This window comes from Pseudorasbora parva, chromosome 11 (genome assembly GCF_024679245.1).
Source record: "Pseudorasbora parva isolate DD20220531a chromosome 11, ASM2467924v1, whole genome shotgun sequence".
NCBI classification, from domain to species: domain Eukaryota; kingdom Metazoa; phylum Chordata; class Actinopteri; order Cypriniformes; family Gobionidae; genus Pseudorasbora; species Pseudorasbora parva.
This window is the reverse complement of record NC_090182.1, coordinates 32,764,801-32,784,121: the sequence shown is the minus strand read 5'-3', so window position 1 is coordinate 32,784,121 and position 19,321 is coordinate 32,764,801. Positions and strand designations below refer to the sequence as shown.

Genomic DNA, 19,321 nt, shown 5'->3' with positions numbered 1-19,321 from the left:
GCCAGACCCACATCAAGATGTTTGGTCTGGAAACTCATCATTGACAGCTCAATCAGAGGGGCGGATAAATGGCTGTCTGTCAAACTCCCTCTGCACGCGATAGGATAGCGCTACAACCAACCAGAGCAACGAAGGTGAAGCAGAGCTCGTTGATAGATTAAACATTCGCCGTATCCGATCGGCTAAACTCCGAACACATCATCCCTTCTTAAGAATGACTTCAGTGCCGTTCTTTGTTCTTTTCTCAGAGAAAAGCTTAACTCCAAGTCTTCTAGAGTCGCGGTCAAAGCTGATTCGAAAGACCGCCGTTCGCCAGCTTCTGTTTTTACTAGAAGCACGCAAGCGCAACTCTGGCGTCATTATTTTAAGCCCCGCCCACCAACTCTATACACGATGTGATTGGCCTGACCAGAGTTTGGCGTTTACAGCTCAGAAGGGTATTGAGAGTTGCTAGACGACACTCGCGGCAGATTAGATTTGCTGCCGCTAGGGTGTGTCTAGATTTCTAGGCTAGTTGACATGGAAAATATGCCATAAATATAATTACAGTTAATTTAGATGTATAGCTAAAAATGCCCACATTTGAAAATATGGCATAATACTTTGTAACGAAATTGGGCTATGTTTGATAGGATGCAACTCTTAATTGTACAGTTTAATCTGGACAAAAATACTATATCAGTTGTGGATTGGCCTGCCTTGTGATAAAAAAAGTACATAACTTTAATTGTGTGTGTGTGTCTGTGTGTGTGTGTGTGTGTGAGGTGTGTGTGTGTGGGCATGTTTTTGTTAAATATCAGGACACTGATTAAATGTGTATTATGACATGGGTATGACACATGTGGGAGAGGGTGAAATATGAGGACATTACCCATGACCCCATTTTTCAAAATGCTTATAAATCATACAGGAGGAGTTTTTTTTTGTTGTTGAGAAAATAAAAATGCAGAATGTTTCCTGTGATGGGTAGGTTTAGGGGCAATGTGTGTGTGTGTGTGTGTGTGTGTACTTGTTTATATTATATTGTAGGGACCAAACAATGTAATATATAAACCTGAGTTCACCAGCCAGCGGTCCCCACAATGTAAACGGATTCATAAACATACTATGTTTTTTGAAAATGTAAAACTGCAGCATGTTTCCTGTGATTAGGGGTAGGGGCAGTGTAGGGGGATATAATGTACAATGTAAAATCCATTACGCTTATGGAAAGTCCCCACAATTCACACAAAAAACAATGTGTGTGTGTGTGTGTGTGTGGTCTAGGCAAACCCTATGTTATGGGGACACAAAAATGGCAATATTTGAAATCCTTGTCCATGTGGGGATGTTTTTGGTCTCTAAGAAGAAAACTAAATTAAAAATTATGCTTTTTGAAATTTAAAAAAAAAAGTTTAGATTTCTCTGTGAAGGGTAGAAGTTTTAGGGGTAGGTTTAGTGTAGGGTGATACAATATACAGTTTTTACAGTATAAAAATCATGTTTGTGTGTATACTGTGTACACACAGACAGCTACAGTAGGTTGAAAATATGTGTGTGTGTGTGTGTGTGTGTGCGTGTGTGCGTGCGTGCGTGCGTGTGTGTGTGTGTGTGTGTGTGTGTGTGTGTGTGTGTGTGTGTGTGTGTGTGTGTCTGATTATGAATTGTTTGCAACAGGTCAAATTTGTGAACTGTTTTTAATGGTCCTGACTTGAATATTTGGCTGAGATACATTTTGAGTTGCTGTATGTGAAAATCTTTGTCATGATTTTAAGTAGGACATATTCCTGGGTCAACATATGTATATATTTATCCTGGAACACAATTCCTGTCATGAAACATAGTTCTAACCCCCTAACCCTAACCTAACCCAGAGGTTTATATTTATATATAAAACAATAATAATAATATATATATATATTTAAAATCAACTGGTTCGAGTTCCTATTTCCGGCCCTTTAAATTTAAAAAATAGCCGCGGAAAAGGCGCCCAAAAGACGGAGCTGCAGAGGAGGATTATTGTTTGGAGATTTGACGGTGGAAAACGGCAAAGAAAGTTAAGGTAAGATTTAATAAAAAAAAATATTGCTTCGTTTTAGGGATTGCTTCGTTATATTCAGTTGGAGTAACTTACTGCATGTTATGTGATATTAAAACGTTAGCTAATGAAAGCTACAATTGTTAGCTATCAAACATTAGTTATTTTGTCAATTCAAAACTTTTGCCATTGCCTGAAGGATTTTGTAAGTGACATAACGTTAGCAATTCAAGTTGATTATCGTTAGTTCACCTCTCTTTCATACATTTGTCACGTGATTTTTGATAATTACTAACTGCTAAATAAATGGTGATAAAATATTAATATCTGTCTGTTTCATTGCTGTACTAACGTTAGTCTATGCGGCTCTCACGTGACAAAAGTATGAACAAGGCCTAACGTTACCAGAATAACCTAAATGAATCATCTGTTTCTCATAATTTGTTATTTTGCCTGCAATATGTATAGTTTTATTATCATTATTTTATTATTTATTTTAAATATGAAGTTGTTATCAAAGTTTGCGCTACTTGAGGTGATTGCTAAATGATTTAAAGATCCAAGTCAGTAAAATGATTTGATCTTCCCATCACTAACGTTACAAAGAAGTCCTTCGAACTGAAAATCACATTGTCTTCTGCTGAAAAAAAAAGCATAGACCAGCATGATTTCACTTTCACTCACTGTATACCAACCTGCAGTCAGTTCTGTATGGTCAACGTATTTTCCCAATTATAATGTTATAATTATAATGTATCATTTTGAAATTCATCTATGTATAAATTTGACATTAAACTGCACTAACTAGTTGTATTACAGAAACAACAGGATCACAGAGCAAGCGAGTAAGCTGTAGAATCCCACTTCAACAGATGGCTTCAAATTGCAAGTGAGACAGAGGGAGAAGAGAAAAGGAGTAACGAAAATGGACACGCAAGTAATTTACACGGTCTATTTTGCTAATTGTTTGTAATCATTTGGAGTAAATCCGGGACTACACTTCACTTCACTTGTTAGGTCTATCTCATCTATTTCATCTTTGTTAATAAAAATTAGAAGAAATATGCAATAAAAAACAGTAATAGAAACTGTGTGTGTATATATATATATATATATATATATATATATATATATATATATTAGGGATGCAACAATACAGTTAGTCCACGGTTCAATACATAACCTTACTTTGGTTTTTAACCATGGTTTTCCGGTTCGGTTCGGGTTTTTTTTTTGTGCTCTTCTATTCTTAGGTGACAGGAACAGAAAAAGGTTAAGGAGAAAATGGTTTTTATTGCAATACTCTTTCTTTATTTTACAAGACTTGAAAACCCTTACTTAAACTTAAAACTTTACATAAAAAAATGTATACACATTCCCAGTGTATTGTATTAAATAAAATAAATATATATAAAGATTTACAGTGGCAGCTCAGAGATGTACAGTAGCATTTAAGTATGAAATTGAATGAATAAATGTAGAGTATAAACGTAAATGCGGGTAAACACCCTTAACTTTAGTGCATATGATTGGATATTTGCTCAAATCAGCGCATAGACTCAGGCAAACCATTAAAAAAGAGCAGAATAAATAAAGAGGAATATTCAAGGGGGTAATCTACCGCTCGGAAAGCGTTCCACCCATAGGGTGTTTAAATATTTTCTCCCGTTGCTTTTGGCTCACTATGGGCTTCTCCCCATTCTTCTCCCTTGACTTGATCAGACCATTGCTAACCAAGCCATCACCTGCTGTTAGCATCCCATTGACTCCCATTCATTTTTGCGTCTCTTTGACAGTGAATAACTTTACATCAGAGGCGTTTAAAGACTCCATTTGTCCATTGTTTATTTCTAAAGAAACTCGACAATGCATAAAAGGCTCCGTTACCTTGTATCTTACACTATCGCCCCGCAGAAGCTGTTTTTGTAAAAATAGGCTAACAATTGCATCATAACCAATGTGACTCTGTCGCACAGTTGAGAAATTACCGTATAGACCTGAGGAGACGCTCGCAGGCAATCTTTTACTGTCTATGAGACAGTCGGGGGGACGAGGAGACCAGTGTATGTGAGCGGAGTGGAGCGGCAAGAATTTTCGCTCCGCGCTCAAAGCATTTCATAATCACTCTGCTCCAGCTCCGCTCCGGGTTTATCACTCTCCGCTCCTCGCTCCCTCCCCGCTCCCTCCTCACTTAAACCTCGCTCCGTGTTCGCTACATGGAAAAATGGTGCCTTATTAACGCTCCACTGTACATTTTCATTATTTTCTTTGTTTTAAATATCACAAACCTCTGTGCAGATTCAAAGATGCATTCAGTGTAAAATAAATACACAATACTAGGTGGAAAACATCAAAGTTCTTTATTGGAACAGTAATATTAAGCTAATAAATAATAGTAAGCTAGTAAATTAGGCTATCAGTTGCTCACTTTTGAACAAATTTTAAATAAAACAAAATGCTGGATGAGGCTAAATTAGCCTACATCAATGAGCAAACGAAAAACATTAATTAAAAAATAATAAATCACCAAACTAAAATAAGTTAAATTTCCAACAGAAAAAAAAAAAATATATATATAAATAATAGGCTATTGTCTACTTAGGCATTAACATTCAGAACTGTAATTAGCCTATCTGAACAGCAAAAATGTTAGTTGGTTGGTTGAATTTGTAATCATCAAAACTATATATCCAATGCTGCGTTCACTTTCAGAAAAACAAGCTTTTGTAGAGTGGCAGGTGTCAAGCACATGCGATTCGTGCTGGACATCAGGCCAGCAATAGAAAACACCCTTTCTGCGCTGGCTGAGCCGCTGGGGATGCTAAATATTCGTCTTGCCATTTGTGAAAGTTGGGGCAGAATAATGGAGTTGTCCTTCCAGAAGCTAAGGATGTCAACATCGGGGTTCACTCTTGGCATTGCGAGGTATCGTTCGACTTCTCCTTTTACGTCTAGTGCTGCAGATGAATGTGTCGCAGTTGCGTATGATTGAAACATTGACTTGACTTTCTTTGCGCTTGTTGGCTCAGGGTCAGCGCCGACGAGGGAAGGGGCCGGGGGTGCTACTTTATTCATACTGCAGAGAAGTTGTGTTTGATGAACTAATAACTCCCGGATCTCAATCTGTTTGCCTTGAACCTATAACAAGAACAATACAATTACGTTATTGTACCCTTTACATTTTTTAAAATTATATTATTATTAAATTATAACATTATTATTATTATTATTATTATTATTATTATTATTATTATTATATTTTATGTTTCAAAATAATTAATGTATTGTACTATTTTTGTAAATTTTTTTTACCATTGTTACTTAACTTTTAGGCTACTATAATAAAACCATGGTTAATTTCCAAATGTGGCTTTAGTGAATTACTTGCCTTTTCATCTCTTGCAATCCACTCGTTCTTAAAGCGTGGGTCTAGCAATGCAGCCAGAATAACATGGGTGTCATCATAAAACCTTTTATAACGAGTCGAAAAGTTCTCAGCTAGAGTTTCTGCGAATGCAGCTATTTCCAGTGGACTGGAGACACTAGCCATCATTTTGCGTATTTCTGCAACTGCTGGCAGGATCATCCCCAGGTTTCCCAGTTCCTTTTGCAAACTATCTGTTAGTTCGGCAAATGGTGTGAGTACTCTCACTAAGCCTTGAAGCATGAGAACATCATTGCATGAGATTTTCCCATCCTCTGTGATCGACGTCATCCTGTTTTGCCACAGCGCGTCCTTTTCAAATATTTTGAGCACCGACTCGATCATCCGCAACTGACTATTCCATCTGGTTGCGCATGCAGTTGTGGGACGAACACCTAATTTGTCAGTTTCCTCTGTGTTCAGTGTGCTTTTTCTGACTGTTTTTACTATTTTTCCAACCTTGCTGATTATAGAATTTACTGCACTATGCTTCGCAATCGCATCTTTAATAGCCAGTTGGAGTAAGTGAATCGGGCATCGCAGATGAAGATTTGCTTCTGTAACATAGTGCTCTACCATCATGTTTAACTGGATGGCCAGCTGGTCTGCATGAAGCTGCAGGAGTGCATCATCTGGAACATCACCCTCCTCAACAGCTGTCTCCCCGTCCCCGACATCTTGGTCCAGCAGATCCCCAAATTCATTGAAACCAGGCAAATTGAATGCTTTCACCATATTGCTGGCACTATCAGTAACCACTCTGATCACACCACGTTGTACATTCCAGCGTCTCAGAACCTCCTCATATTTTTCATAAATGTGCTTCGCTGTGTGGTGTCCCTGGATGTGTTCACAGCTCAGCAGAACAGTGTGGCCTTGAAAGTTTTCATCAATAAAACTGCCAACAATACCCAGAAAACTGTGACCCCGTCGGCTTGTCCAAATATCAATGGCCAATGAGAGTCCATTGCAGCGCTGTAGCAGAACGCGCAGCTTATTCTCCAACTCTAATAAAGCATGTGGCATGAGTGTGTCGCGGACCGTGCTGTAGCAAGGTGGGATGTAGCCAGGCTGTGCAGTGTTCGCAAAATAACGCATCCCTTCTCTTTCTCCTTTGGTGAGTGGCTCATAGTCCATGTAGACCATTTTAAAGAAGGCCTGGTCCAGTTCACTCTTCCTCTCTTGTGATATATTTACTTTTGTCGTTCGTTGTTGAAAGAAGCTTTTAAATCTACTGCTCTCTGCTTCTTTACATGTTTGCTGTTCTTCTTCCTCTACAAATACATTTAAATTGCACATATTATAACGCTAAAATTAATCAGTAAAAGCCACAACTTATTAACAAATTAATTAATTCAGTTGGTGTTGGTGGTTTAGGTTGTTAAAGTTTAATTCAATTTAATTCGGGACATTACAGGCGAGATAGCGATTGGATTATTAGATAGCGAATATTTAGAGACAATTCAGACACTGATAGGCTATGTATTACCAACCTTTAGATTTTCTTTCCAAATGTGAGTGGAACACCTTATCATGTTTCCTTGACACGTGCCTTTTAAGATTCCACAAGGAACCTTTTGTAGTTGTAATCACCTCCCCACACTGGCATTCTCCTTTGTCGTCTTTACCTTTTAAGATACATTTGTATTTTTGTTCACCTTCTTTAAGGTAGTATTTCAGAAAATCCATCTTTCTGTCAGTGGCGTTTAACCGTGCTTAACAACATGTGAATTTGTTCACGCTATAATGCATTTCCATTATGGGCGTTAACATGAGTTGTGCTCGTGATGGAGCGGTAGTGGAGCGCTCACGGAGCGCGTGAAAACTGTGACGCTCCGACTTTTAAAAAAAACGCTCCTAGCTCCAGGCAAAATCACGCCGCTCCACTCCTCGCTCCACTCCCACTCCGCTCCGCTCACATACCCTGGAGGAGACATAAAGTCTGATAAAGTCAAGGGGGAAGAATGGGGAGAAGCCCATAGAGAACCAAAAGCAACGGGAGAAAATATTTAAACAACGTGATTCAGATTTCACTTTCCACATCTACTAGAAGACCTACAGCTGTCAGACAGGAGGCTCACGTCACATCTACGTCGTCAAGCTCAGTCTGAGCCGGCGCAGTTCGCTCAGCCATCAGGAAATGAGTGCTCCTTTACTGATCTCACTTTCCGCCGTCGAAGTCAATGGGATAGCTCTGTCCATTTCTTTTACTGTCTATGGGAATATTTCAAACGGGGGGAAATGTAAATAATTAATTAAATGCAAAACCGGCGCATATTGAACCATGAATGCGTACCTAACGGTTCAATATTATATTGAGTATTGTGGCATCCCTAATATATATATATATATATACAGCTCTGGAAAAAATTAAGAGACCACTGCAAAAAAAACTAGTCCTCAGAGTTGGGGAACATTGTCAGAGCAGAAGGAAGCATGTTTTCTTCTACACTCTAAACACGCTGGGTTAATAACAACCCAAGTTGGGTTGAAAATGGACAAACCCAGAAATTGGGTTGTTTGAACCCAGTGAATGGACCCTTTCAAACAACTCAATGTGTGGGTTTGTCCATTTTCAACCCAACTTGGGTTGTTATTAACCCAGCATTTTTTTGAGCGTAGGACAACCTTGTACGTGGTTTAATTCATGCGTCCTTCACCAAGACAAGTCTGCCCAATTCAAGCATTGCTGAAGCACTCCCAGATCATCACCGATCCTCCACCAAGTTTCACAGTGGGTGTGAGACACTGTGGCTTGTAGGCCTCTCCAGGCCTCCGTCTAACCATCAGAAGACCATGTGTTGGACAAAGCTGAAAATTGGCCTCATCAGAGAAGATGACCATACTCCAGTCCTCTACAGTCCAATCCTTATGGTCTCTTGCAAACCTCAGCCTGGCTCTTCTTTGCTTCTCATTGATGAAGGGCTTTTTTCTACCTTTCCACAACTTCAGCCCGTTTCGAACTGTTCTCGCCGTGAACTTCACCCCAGCTGCCTTTTGCCATTCTTTTTGTAGGTCACCTGAGGTCATCCTATGGTTGTTGAGTGACATTCAAATGAGTTGGTGGTCATTCCAGTCAGTGTAGAGTCGTTTTCGCCCTCTGCCAGTCTGTAACTTTGTTGTCCCCAATGTCTGCTGCTTGACGTTGTTCTTATGAACCGCCATCTTTAAAATTTTAAGGATGGAAGCAACCCGACGCTCACTGTATCCCTATGCCAGTAAAGCCAGAATATACTTGTAGGCTTCCATACTTGTAGAGATGCTGATTTAAGAAAAAAATTGCAGTGGTCTCTTAATTTTTTTTCTCCCAGAGCTGTATAGATATTGTAGTGTTTTACTTATCTAAACTTTTTAGGAAAGAAAAACAAATAATCAAATAAAATAAAAATCAATGTTTAGTCTTTAGTGTGTTTATTACAAATGAATTGATCATTATTAAAGCTACAAATGTAGTTCATTTAAGAACAGTGAGTGATTACCTTTTTTCTTTTATTGTTTCATTAACATAAATATAAAGACCTAATTCACAGATCTAATATAATGTTACACATCATTTCCCCAACTGCTCCCCAAATGTTCACTTAAAACTGCATTAAGTTAGCCTGACAAGCCAGAGCCACATCAGGAAGTTAGCTCTGGGAACTCACCATTGACAGGGCTCAATCCGAGGGGCGGGATAAACGGTTGTCTTTCAAACTACCTCTGCACGCGATAGGATAGCGCTACAACCAACCTTCTCGGAACCTTCTCTGCCGTCATTATGTTAAGCCCCGCCCACTGGCTCTACACACAATGTGTTTGGCCTGACCAGAGTTTGGTTTTTACAGCTCAGAAGTGTATTTAGAGTTGCTAGACTAAACTCATGGCAAATTAGATTTGCTGCCGCTAGGGTGCGTCTAGATTTGTAAAATAGCATTATGTAACATTTGCAGTAAGATATCCCAAAACCACTAGGCCAATACTACATATTTTGTTCAGTTGAGAACCTTCAATATCCCAAATGTTTCCAACTATTTGTAAATCGTGAGAAAATTGCTATTTTAACCAAGGAACCGGAACGTGTGAGGGCGTCGCCTAACGATGTCATCATATCTCTTAACCCTCGGTTTCTGGTTTTATTCTGCTGATGCGCTTTACTCCGACTGCAGTGTTAACAAGTGTCACAGCAGCCGCTGAGTGAACGCACAGAGTAACGTCATAACATAATTTAAAACTCACTCAAATGTGTTATATGATAAACAGAGCTGCGTTACCTCATACTCATTACCAGAAAAGCAGAAATGGTGCCGGCGACTATGGCATAATCAACGTTTTTCGCGCTGCTCGTGAGGCTTGTGTTGTTCATCTCATTAACAATCACTCCAGCAGCCTTGCTCAGCTCCACAACACTAGCTACTGCTCTGCTTCACACTGCAATAACGTTAATAGGGATGTAATGATAAATTGTTATATCGCATTAATAAAATGTGACGATATGTATCGTTGATGGAAACGATATGATTTGCAATATAGTTGTTTTATTCAAGGCTCAACTTGCTGTAGTAAGCCTATTTATAAGGTATAATTTACTCAGACACAAATTTACAAATGTACCTCAAATGTAAATTCTGTTTTTCGTTTAACTTCCAAACACAAATGAAGATATTCTTTATGAAACCCATTTTTAAAGTCCATTACTCTCAAACTTAAACGATGCAAAAAATAAAGTAATCAAGTGGTCTAATCCAAATCTTCTGAAATCTTCAAGTCTTCTGAATAGACACAATGGCTTTATGTGGTGAAAATATTTAAAGCTCCACTGTGTGATATTCCCCCAACTAGTGGTGAAAAGGTATAAGACCAACCAGTGATTATTAGTTTCTGTTCCTCTCAATTGTTTTAACTCCTACAGTGGCCAATTTAGTCCAAGATTAACATGGCATCCAGTTCAACCTCGTCCATGAGTGCCATCGAGTGTTAAAACGCGAAAGGCGAAGCTTGAATTTACGGGTATTTCCCTCTTTGGCTAATGTACTTTAAGATGGAGGGGCAACATGACGACCGGCATTCGAACCCCTCACCCGTATGTATTTTCAATGGCATATTATAAACTTACGAGAATACTTTATTACTTGAAAGAAGTGCATTACATCACATTACATACATTAATGAGCACATATTTTTGAAAGAACTAAGTGTTTTTAGCTAAGAATAAACTAAAAAAGTTACACAGTGTAGCTTTAACACAGTGAACATTCTGTAGTAAACACAGACGTTCAAATGATTGCGTGACATGCGAAAACAACATGAGAGTGAGTTAAAATTCTTGGATGAGCTAAACATTTACAGTTTGAGAGCGGCCATTTTGACACACTTTCTTGCGATTAGAACTGTGATTGATTGCATTGATCATCTGAAATGCATGCACTGCTGGAATGACCCTCTTCAAAGTGAGAGCGCAAACATTATTTAAAGTGGCACTCTCCAAAGTCAAAGCGCAAACACCATTTAAAGCGGCAATCCTTAGTGAAAGCGCAAACATAATTTAAATCACCAGATCACATTTAGTTTTAGTAGTATGATTATTCAAAGCAGTTTAGATGGTTCATTCTTATACTGCATTAATAGCAGGAACAGCAGGACATAGCGAGCATGGGCAATGCTGACTGGATTTAAAGTGCGAGTAATTCGTGAGGGATTTTTGTTTTTTAATTTACAGAGTTCCAGTGACACTATTACATTAATAATCTCATTACATAGAATCATACAATGACAAAACATAATGTTAAATATAATTAATAATAATGCAATGGGGGAATATTTGTGGGTCCTGATAATAATACACAAATAATAATATAATAACAATAAAAAAGTATAAAATAAAAATAAAAACTTTATTTCGGCTTATCGGGATACATATCGTGTCAGGAGTTCAGTATCGAGATACATATTTAATCGTGACACGAGTGTATCGTTAAACCCCTAAACGTTAATAATCACTCCTATGAACATGATTTCTGAGTCCTATCCCGATTTTTTTCCTACCGGCTGTGAGGTGAAGACCACATGTCCCAAGATCTTTCCCAAAACTGACCTGATTGTCGCTTGTGCAGATTAATATTAAGATCTGTTTGATCTTTCTGAATTGTAGAAATTAACCAAATGATACAAGGATCAGCAGTTGTTTCTGCACTGAAAGTAAATCCAGACACGATTAAAATCAACGTTTGGGAAGCCAAATTTTCAGCATTTTTTGCACAAAATAATAAATCATGTCAATAAAACCCTAATTTAAGTGTTTAGGATGTTATAATCTATATAGATAAAAGTGACATACACATTTTTATATAAATATGGCAGCGATAAGGTACAGTAATGGTTTTATTTGGTGTATTCTTTGCTAACAATCTTTCATTCTTATCCCGAGGTTACCATTGTCAGCTGGATCTGCTCCAAATCCAGATCAGATGGTGGACCTGCACCTAGACATCAACGCAGCCCTAAATGTCAACAGATAACATGTCAACTAGACAACTCCTAGAGACGGATCCCCTGTGAGGAACTTGCTAACAGCCATCAACACAGATCCTCTGTCCTCTGCACAGACCCCTAAGGCCAGCTTCAACTCCATGTCGGCATGTTGTATCCTGATCTTCAAGCTGGTGGATCTAGATGAAATATTCTGAATTATTGCAATCCATAGTCTGACTTGTAATGCAGCCTGAATCATATTCACACCATGTTCGTTGGCCAGAGACAACTGGTCCCCCGACTCAGCCTGGTTTCTACCAAGGGTTTTTTCTTCTCCATTTCTGTCACCTGATGGATTTTGGGTTCCTTGCCACTGTCGCCTTAGGCTTGCTTAGTTTGGGACGCTTAATATTCTACAATAGGGGTGGGCTATATACTGGTAGATATGATTAACTGGTAGAAATGTATCAACTGCTACTGATTTTGGACCATCATCTCTATCGTAGTTACGTTGCTGTTCTGCTTGTGTGGTAATGAAATCTTATCATCTGCCTGCATTTTTAAGCATTGTGGTTAAAAAACAAGGGATTTTAAACTGCTAAAGTGCAGTAAGCAGTGAAAGACACCTCATTTGACGACATGTGCACGCTGTCAGAGAGACTGTTTCTAAGCACAATTTTTTTGTATCATTGGCAGCAAGAATTACAAAATGTCTATGGTATTTCTAATGTCTATATAATATTGATTTAATTGCACTGATGCTATTGGAGGAGAACTGAACTGTGCTGGATCATGTTTTCTGCAAAGCTGCTTTATAGCAAATTGAACTGATTTCATAATTGATGAACCTTACACAGTTATTGAACAGAACTGAATCAACACTGACCTGACTTCAGCTGTGACACTATTTTCTTTTTAAGGCTGCTTTACTGCAGAATTTAACTCTGTTTGAATAATTAAATAATTATTTTCATGTTTATTCCTGTAAATCTGCTTTGAAACTTTATAAAGCATTAACAAAGAAAGGTAACTTGAATTGTGCAATGGCCTGATTGTGGACCAGATTTGGCAAACAGCATGTGGGCCACATGAGGATTGTGTAAAAGACCAACTGTGGCCCACATTAGGGTCAGTTCTGGTTTGTATCGGCCAAAGCAAGGTATTAGATCTGGGCCGGACCTAGGCCAGAATTAAATTTAACTGTGAGCCATATGTGGGCCATTTCGGCTTCATGTGTTTTGTTCATGGCTGACATGTGGCATTGCTATTGCTTGATTGTGGCCCAAATCTGGGAAACAAAAGTGGACCACTCAAGTGCCATCATTTCACACAGTATGTGAGCCAGAGCAAGGTATTAGATATGGGTCGGACCTGAGCCAGAATTAAATTTAACTGTTAGCCAGATGTGGGCCATTTCTGCTTCATGCGTTTTGTTCATAGCTGATATGTGGCATTGCTATGGCTTGATTGTGGCCCAAATCTGGCAAACAGGAGCGAACCGCCCAAGTGCCATCCTTTCACACAGTATGTGGGCCAAAGCAAGATATTACATCTGGGCCGGATCTGGGCCAGAATTCAAATAAACTGTTGCCCAGATGTGGGCCATTTCTGCTTCATGTGTTTAGTTTATAGCTGACATGTGGCATTGCTATGGCTTGAATGTGGCCCAAATCTGGCAAACAGGAGCGGACCACCCAAGTGCCATCATTCCACGTGGTATGTGGGCCAAAGCAAGGTATTAAATCTGGGCCGGATCTGGGCCAGAATTCAAATGAACTGTTGCCCAGATGTGGGCTATTTCTGCTTCATGCGTTTTGTTCATGGCTGACATGCGGCGTTGTTATGGCTTGATTGCGGCCTAAATCTGGCAAACGGGAGCGGACCGCCCAAGTGCCATCATTCCACGCGGGTAGTGGGCCAGATGAAAGTGTCAAGTGTGGGCCGGATCTGGGCCAGAGCAGTTTTGCTATCTGGGCCAGATGTGGGCCAGTTCTGCTTCATGCGTTTTGTTCATGGCTGACATGTGGCGTTGCTATGGCTTGATTGTGGCCTAAATCTGACAAACAGGAGTGGACCGCCCAAGTGCCATCATTCCACGCGGGTAGTGGGCCAGATGAAAGTGTCAAGTGTGGGCCGGATCTGGGCCAGAGCAATTTTGCTATCTGGGCCAGATGTGGGCCAGTTCTGCCTCATGCGTTTTGTTCATGGCTGACATGCGGCGTTGCTATGGCTTGATTGCGGCCTAAATCTGGCAAACGGGAGCGGACCGCCCAAGTGCCATCATTCCACGCGGGTAGTGGGCCAGATGAAAGTGTCAAGTGTGGGCCGGATCTGGGCCAGAGCAGTTTTGCTATCTGGGCCAGATGTGGGCCAGTTCTGCTTCATGCGTTTTGTTCATGGCTGACATGCGGCGTTGCTATGGCTTGATTGTGGCCTAAATCTGACAAACAGGAGTGGACCGCCCAAGTGCCATCATTCCACGCGGGTAGTGGGCCAGATGAAAGTGTCAAGTGTGGGCCGGATCTGGGCCAGAGCAATTTTGCTATCTGGGCCAGATGTGGGCCAGTTCTGCCTCATGCGTTTTGTTCATGGCTGACATGCGGCGTTGCTATGGCTTGATTGCGGCCTAAATCTGGCAAACGGGAGCGGACCGCCCAAGTGCCATCATTCCACGCGGGTAGTGGGCCAGATGAAAGTGTCAAGTGTGGGCCGGATCTGGGCCAGAGCAATTTTGCTATCTGGGCCAGATGTGGGCCAGTTCTGCTTCATGCGTTTTGTTCATGGCTGACATGCGGCGTTGCTATGGCTTGATTGCGGCCTAAATCTGGCAAACGGGAGCGGACCGCCCAAGTGCCATCATTCCACGCGGGTAGTGGGCCAGATGAAAGTGTAAAGTGTGGGCCGGATCTGGGCCAGAGCAATTTTGCTATCTGGGGGTTTCTCAGATCACGGTTTAGTCACTTGCAATGTGTTATCACTAATATAAAGCCAAGAAGTGCTTATTGGCATTGTAATATGGTTTTATTGCAAGATAAATGTGTGAGGTGTTTGGCCATTTTTGGCAACAGTTTAAGAATAAGAAGTCATCCTTTGATTTGTTGCAGCAATGGTGGGACATTGCAAAGATAGAGATACAGCAACTGTGCCATATGTATACTTTCAATGTTTCAAGAGACCTTTCCCGATCCCCGAAAGATCTAGAGAAAGAGATAAGTGAAATGCAAAATGTAATGGAATCCGTTAGAGACAGAGAATGTGAAAAAAATTTAAAGGATAAAAATAACATTTTAGATGATTTAGATGGGGGAACCTGTTAAAGCACAGGGTGCTCTGGTATGCTCGCATTTTCAGAGTGTAGCACAGATGGATGGCCCAACCAGTTTCTTTTTTGGACTTGAAAATTAAAATGGCCAAAATAGAACAATGCATTCCTTGTTATTGGAATCAGGCACAGAAATTATAGAGGCTAAAGAAATAAGAAAAAGAGCAGTAGGTTTTTATTCTGAGTTATATAAGAGTGGTCACGTGGAGGTGAAGAATATACCCAGTAAGTTTTATGAGAGTCTGCCTAAAGTTTCGGATGAAGCAAACACTGAGCTGGAGAAACCTTTTACGAAAGGTGAGCTGTATAACGCCATAAAGAGTATGGAGTGCGGGAAAGCTCCAGGGATCGATGGAATTCCTGTTGAGTTTTTTGAATCACTCTGGGGTGGGGTGTTGTATGCAAACATTGAGAGTACACTCAAAATTAATGGTGGGTTGAGTGTTCCTTTTACAATTACAAGAGGTATTAGACAAGGGTGTGCACTCTCTGGCATGTTGTATGCTTTAGCCATTGAACCTCTGCTGTTAAGGATTAGGGCAAAAATTGATGGGTGGTGTATACCGCAATCTGAGTGTAAGATTAAGTTATCAGCTTATGCTGATGATATTGTGGTTATGATAAATAATCAAGAAGAGGTAAACACTTTACAGGTAATTTTAAATGAGTTTGGTCAATTGTCTTCAGCTAAAGTAAATTGGTGTAAAAGTGAAGCCATTATAGGCGGAAAATGGGAAGGTACAGTCTTGTTCAAAATAATAGCAGTACAATGTGACTAACCAGAATAATCAAGGTTTTTAGTATATTTTTTATTGCTACGTGGCAAACAAGTTACCAGTAGGTTCAGTAGATTGTCAGAAAACAAACAAGACCCAGCATTCATGATATGCACGCTCTTAAGGGCTGTGCAATTGGGCAATTAGTTGAAAGGGGTGTGTTCAAAAAAATAGCAGTGTCTACCTTTGACTGTACAAACTCAAAACTATTTTGTACAAACATTTTTTTTTCTGGGATTTAGCAATCCTGTGAATCACTAAACTAATATTTAGTTGTATGACCACAGTTTTTTAAAACTGCTTGACATCTGTGTGGCATGGAGTCAACCAACTTGTGGCACCTCTCAGCTGTTATTCCACTCCATGATTCTTTAACAACATGCCACAATTCATTCACATTTCTTGGTTTTGCTTCAGAAACAGCATTTTTGATATTACCCCACAAGTTCTCAATTGGATTAAGGTCTGGAGATTGGGCTGGCCACTCCATAACATTAATTTTGTCGGTTTGGAACCAAGACTTTGCCCGTTTACTAGTGTGTTTTGGGTCATTGTCTTGTTGAAACAACCGTTTCAAGGGCATGTCCTCTTCAGCATAGGGCAACATGACCTCTTCAAGTATTTAACATATGCAAACTGATCCATGATCCCTGGTATGCGATAAATAGGCCCAACACCATAGTAGGAGAAACATGCCCATATCATGATGCTTGCACCCCCATGCTTCACTGTCTTCACTGTGTACTGTGGCTTGAATTCAGAGTTTGGGGGTCGTCTCACAAACTGCCTGTGGCCCTTAGACCCAAAAAGAACAATTTTACTCTCATCAGTCCACAAAATGTTCCTCCATTTCTCTTTAGGCCAGTTGATGTGTTCTTTGGCAAATTGTAAATTCTTCTGCACATGCCTTTTTTTTAACAGAGGGACTTTGCGGGGGATTCTTGAAAATAGATTAGCTTCACACAGACGTCTTCTAACTGTCACAGTACTTACAGGTAACTCCAGACTGTCTTTGATCATCCTGGAGGTGATCATTGGCTGAGCCTTTGCCATTCTGGTTATTCTTCTATCCATTTTGATGGTTGTCTTCCGTTTTCTTCCACGTCTCTCTGGTTTTGCTCTCCATTTTAAGGCATTGGAGATCATTTTAGCTGAATAACCTATTAGGGGTGTGCATTGGCACTGCCTTCACGATTCGATTCGATTCCGATTCACCAGGTAACGATTCGATTCAATTCGATTCTACGATGCATTGTGATGCATCAAAATTCTACTGCACACAAAGCAAATTTTTCATCAGTCATGATGCAATACAAGCAGATATTAAACAACAGATTGTATTGGCTGCTATGTGTCTCCTGTATCTTTGACATAAAAGTTATTAAATGAAATAAAATGTAATTAAATAAAATGCAATTAACCCTTAAATGCATGACTGTTTCACCAAACATTCTTACATATTCAGGTCGTTAGCAACGCAACCCGGATCTATATTTAACATGGATAGACCTCTACCTGTCGTGATAATATATAAAACTCCTGATTTTAGAGTAACAGCTACAGAAGAATAAAATAAAACCTATTTCGTTACCTTTTGGAGCTTGGAAGGATTCAGTTTGAGCAGATGTTTAATACCATCATCATATGACCTCTTCAGAGTTTACCAGTAGATTCAGCATCTGCGTCATATTTGCGATCTCGAGCATATTCTCCAAACTCATTTTCAACGTCTTCAAAATCAATATTTTGATCACTGACAGCTTCTTGACCACATCCATCATCAAGAGACAGTGACACTAACATATGATTGTGTTTAGTACTTGCTCTCTGAAGTAAATCACTAACCGATTTCAAGTTTTGCAGATTATAATTATTGTTTCGTTTTCTGTCAGAGGTAACTATGAGTGAAACGTCACTTCATCATTGGGTATCAGACATTGCCACCTTGTGGAATAAAGGGGAATTGCACATAATCGATTATGGCACTTTGCCGCATCGATGCTGAATCGTTCATGCCCCGCATCGCGATGCATCGCCGAATCGATTATTGTTGACACCCCTATAACCTATCATTTTTTGCACCTCTTTATAGGTTTTCCCCTCTCTAATCAACTTTTTAATCAAAGTACGCTGTTCTTCTGAACAATGTCTTGAACGACCCATTTTCCTCAGCTTTCAAATGCATGTTCAACAAGTGTTGGCTTCATCCTTAAATAGGGGCCACCTGATTCACACCAGTTTCTCCACAAAATTGATGACCTCAGTGATTGAATGCCACACTGCTATTTTTTTGAACACACCCCTTTCAACTAATTCAACTAATTGCCCAATTGCACAGCCTTAAGAGCGTGCATATCATGAATGCTGGGTCTCATTTGTTTTCTGAGAATCTACTGAATCTACTGGTAACTTGTTTGCCACGTAGCAATAAAAAAAATATACGAAAAACCTTGATTATTCTGGTTAGTCACATTGTACTGCTATTATTTTGAACAATACTGTAGATGTCTTCCTAAACTACCAGCTGGACTTGAGTGGAAGAAAAATGGTTTTCAATATTTGGGTGTTTATCTTGGAGATGATTCAATGTTGCAAAAAAATTGGGAAGGGGTTTTGGAAAAAACAAAAGGACGTCTGGAGAAATGGAGATGGTTGTGGCCAAAAATGACTTTTAGAGGATGTGTGACAATTATTAACAATCTGGTGGCTTTAACGTTCTGGCATCGTTTGGCATGTATTGAGCTGCCAAGTGGACTTCTCGCAAAACTGCAGGCTGTAATAGTGGATTTTTTTCTGGGCTAAACTTCACTGGATACCACATATCTTCCTAGAGAGGAAGGAGGACAATGACTAATACACCTGGTTAGAAGAGGAGCAACCTTTTGCTTATAGTTCATTAAAAGACTTTTAACAGGTCCTGAGGATCTGGTTTGGAGAAATGTTGCTGGATCTATTTGAAGACAAGCTTGAGGTCTGGGTTTGGACTTTACTTCATTTTTAATGGATTCTAACAAGATTCCACTGAATGGACTGATTCTTTTTATAAGGGGATTTTTAGAGTGTGGAGCTTTTTTTAAAAGAAAAGAGGGGTTTCTGAGTCATCTTTATTTTGGCTATAAGAACAGCCGACTGTGTTTGGAGCCAGGTTGGATGTATGTAATGAAATTGCATGTGGCTTTAAAATGTAATGTGTACTGCAAAAAAAAGTTGTGTGATCTGATAGCTGAGGGGGGTCCTGAGTTAAATAACGCGCAAGGGGTAGAATCTGGTCTAAAACTAAAATCGGAAAGATTGGCAAGAAAATTGTTAGAGGTTTTAAAACAGAAACTTTG

The 19,321-nt window shown here is 39.7% G+C and overlaps 1 protein-coding gene and 1 long non-coding RNA gene across 2 annotated transcripts in view; one reads left to right on the top strand and one right to left on the bottom strand.

Annotated features, from left to right (window-relative positions):
- The window catches only part of LOC137092085 (zinc finger protein with KRAB and SCAN domains 7-like), a 133,328-nt gene that overhangs the window by 37,944 nt on the left and 76,063 nt on the right, over positions 1 to 19,321 (bottom strand). The gene's annotated exons all lie outside the window — the stretch shown is intronic.
- LOC137092359 (uncharacterized) lies at positions 1,933 to 12,982 on the top strand. Its single transcript, XR_010908234.1, has 3 exons — positions 1,933 to 2,041; positions 2,837 to 2,954; positions 11,848 to 12,982. It is a non-coding gene; the product is annotated as an uncharacterized lncRNA (long non-coding RNA).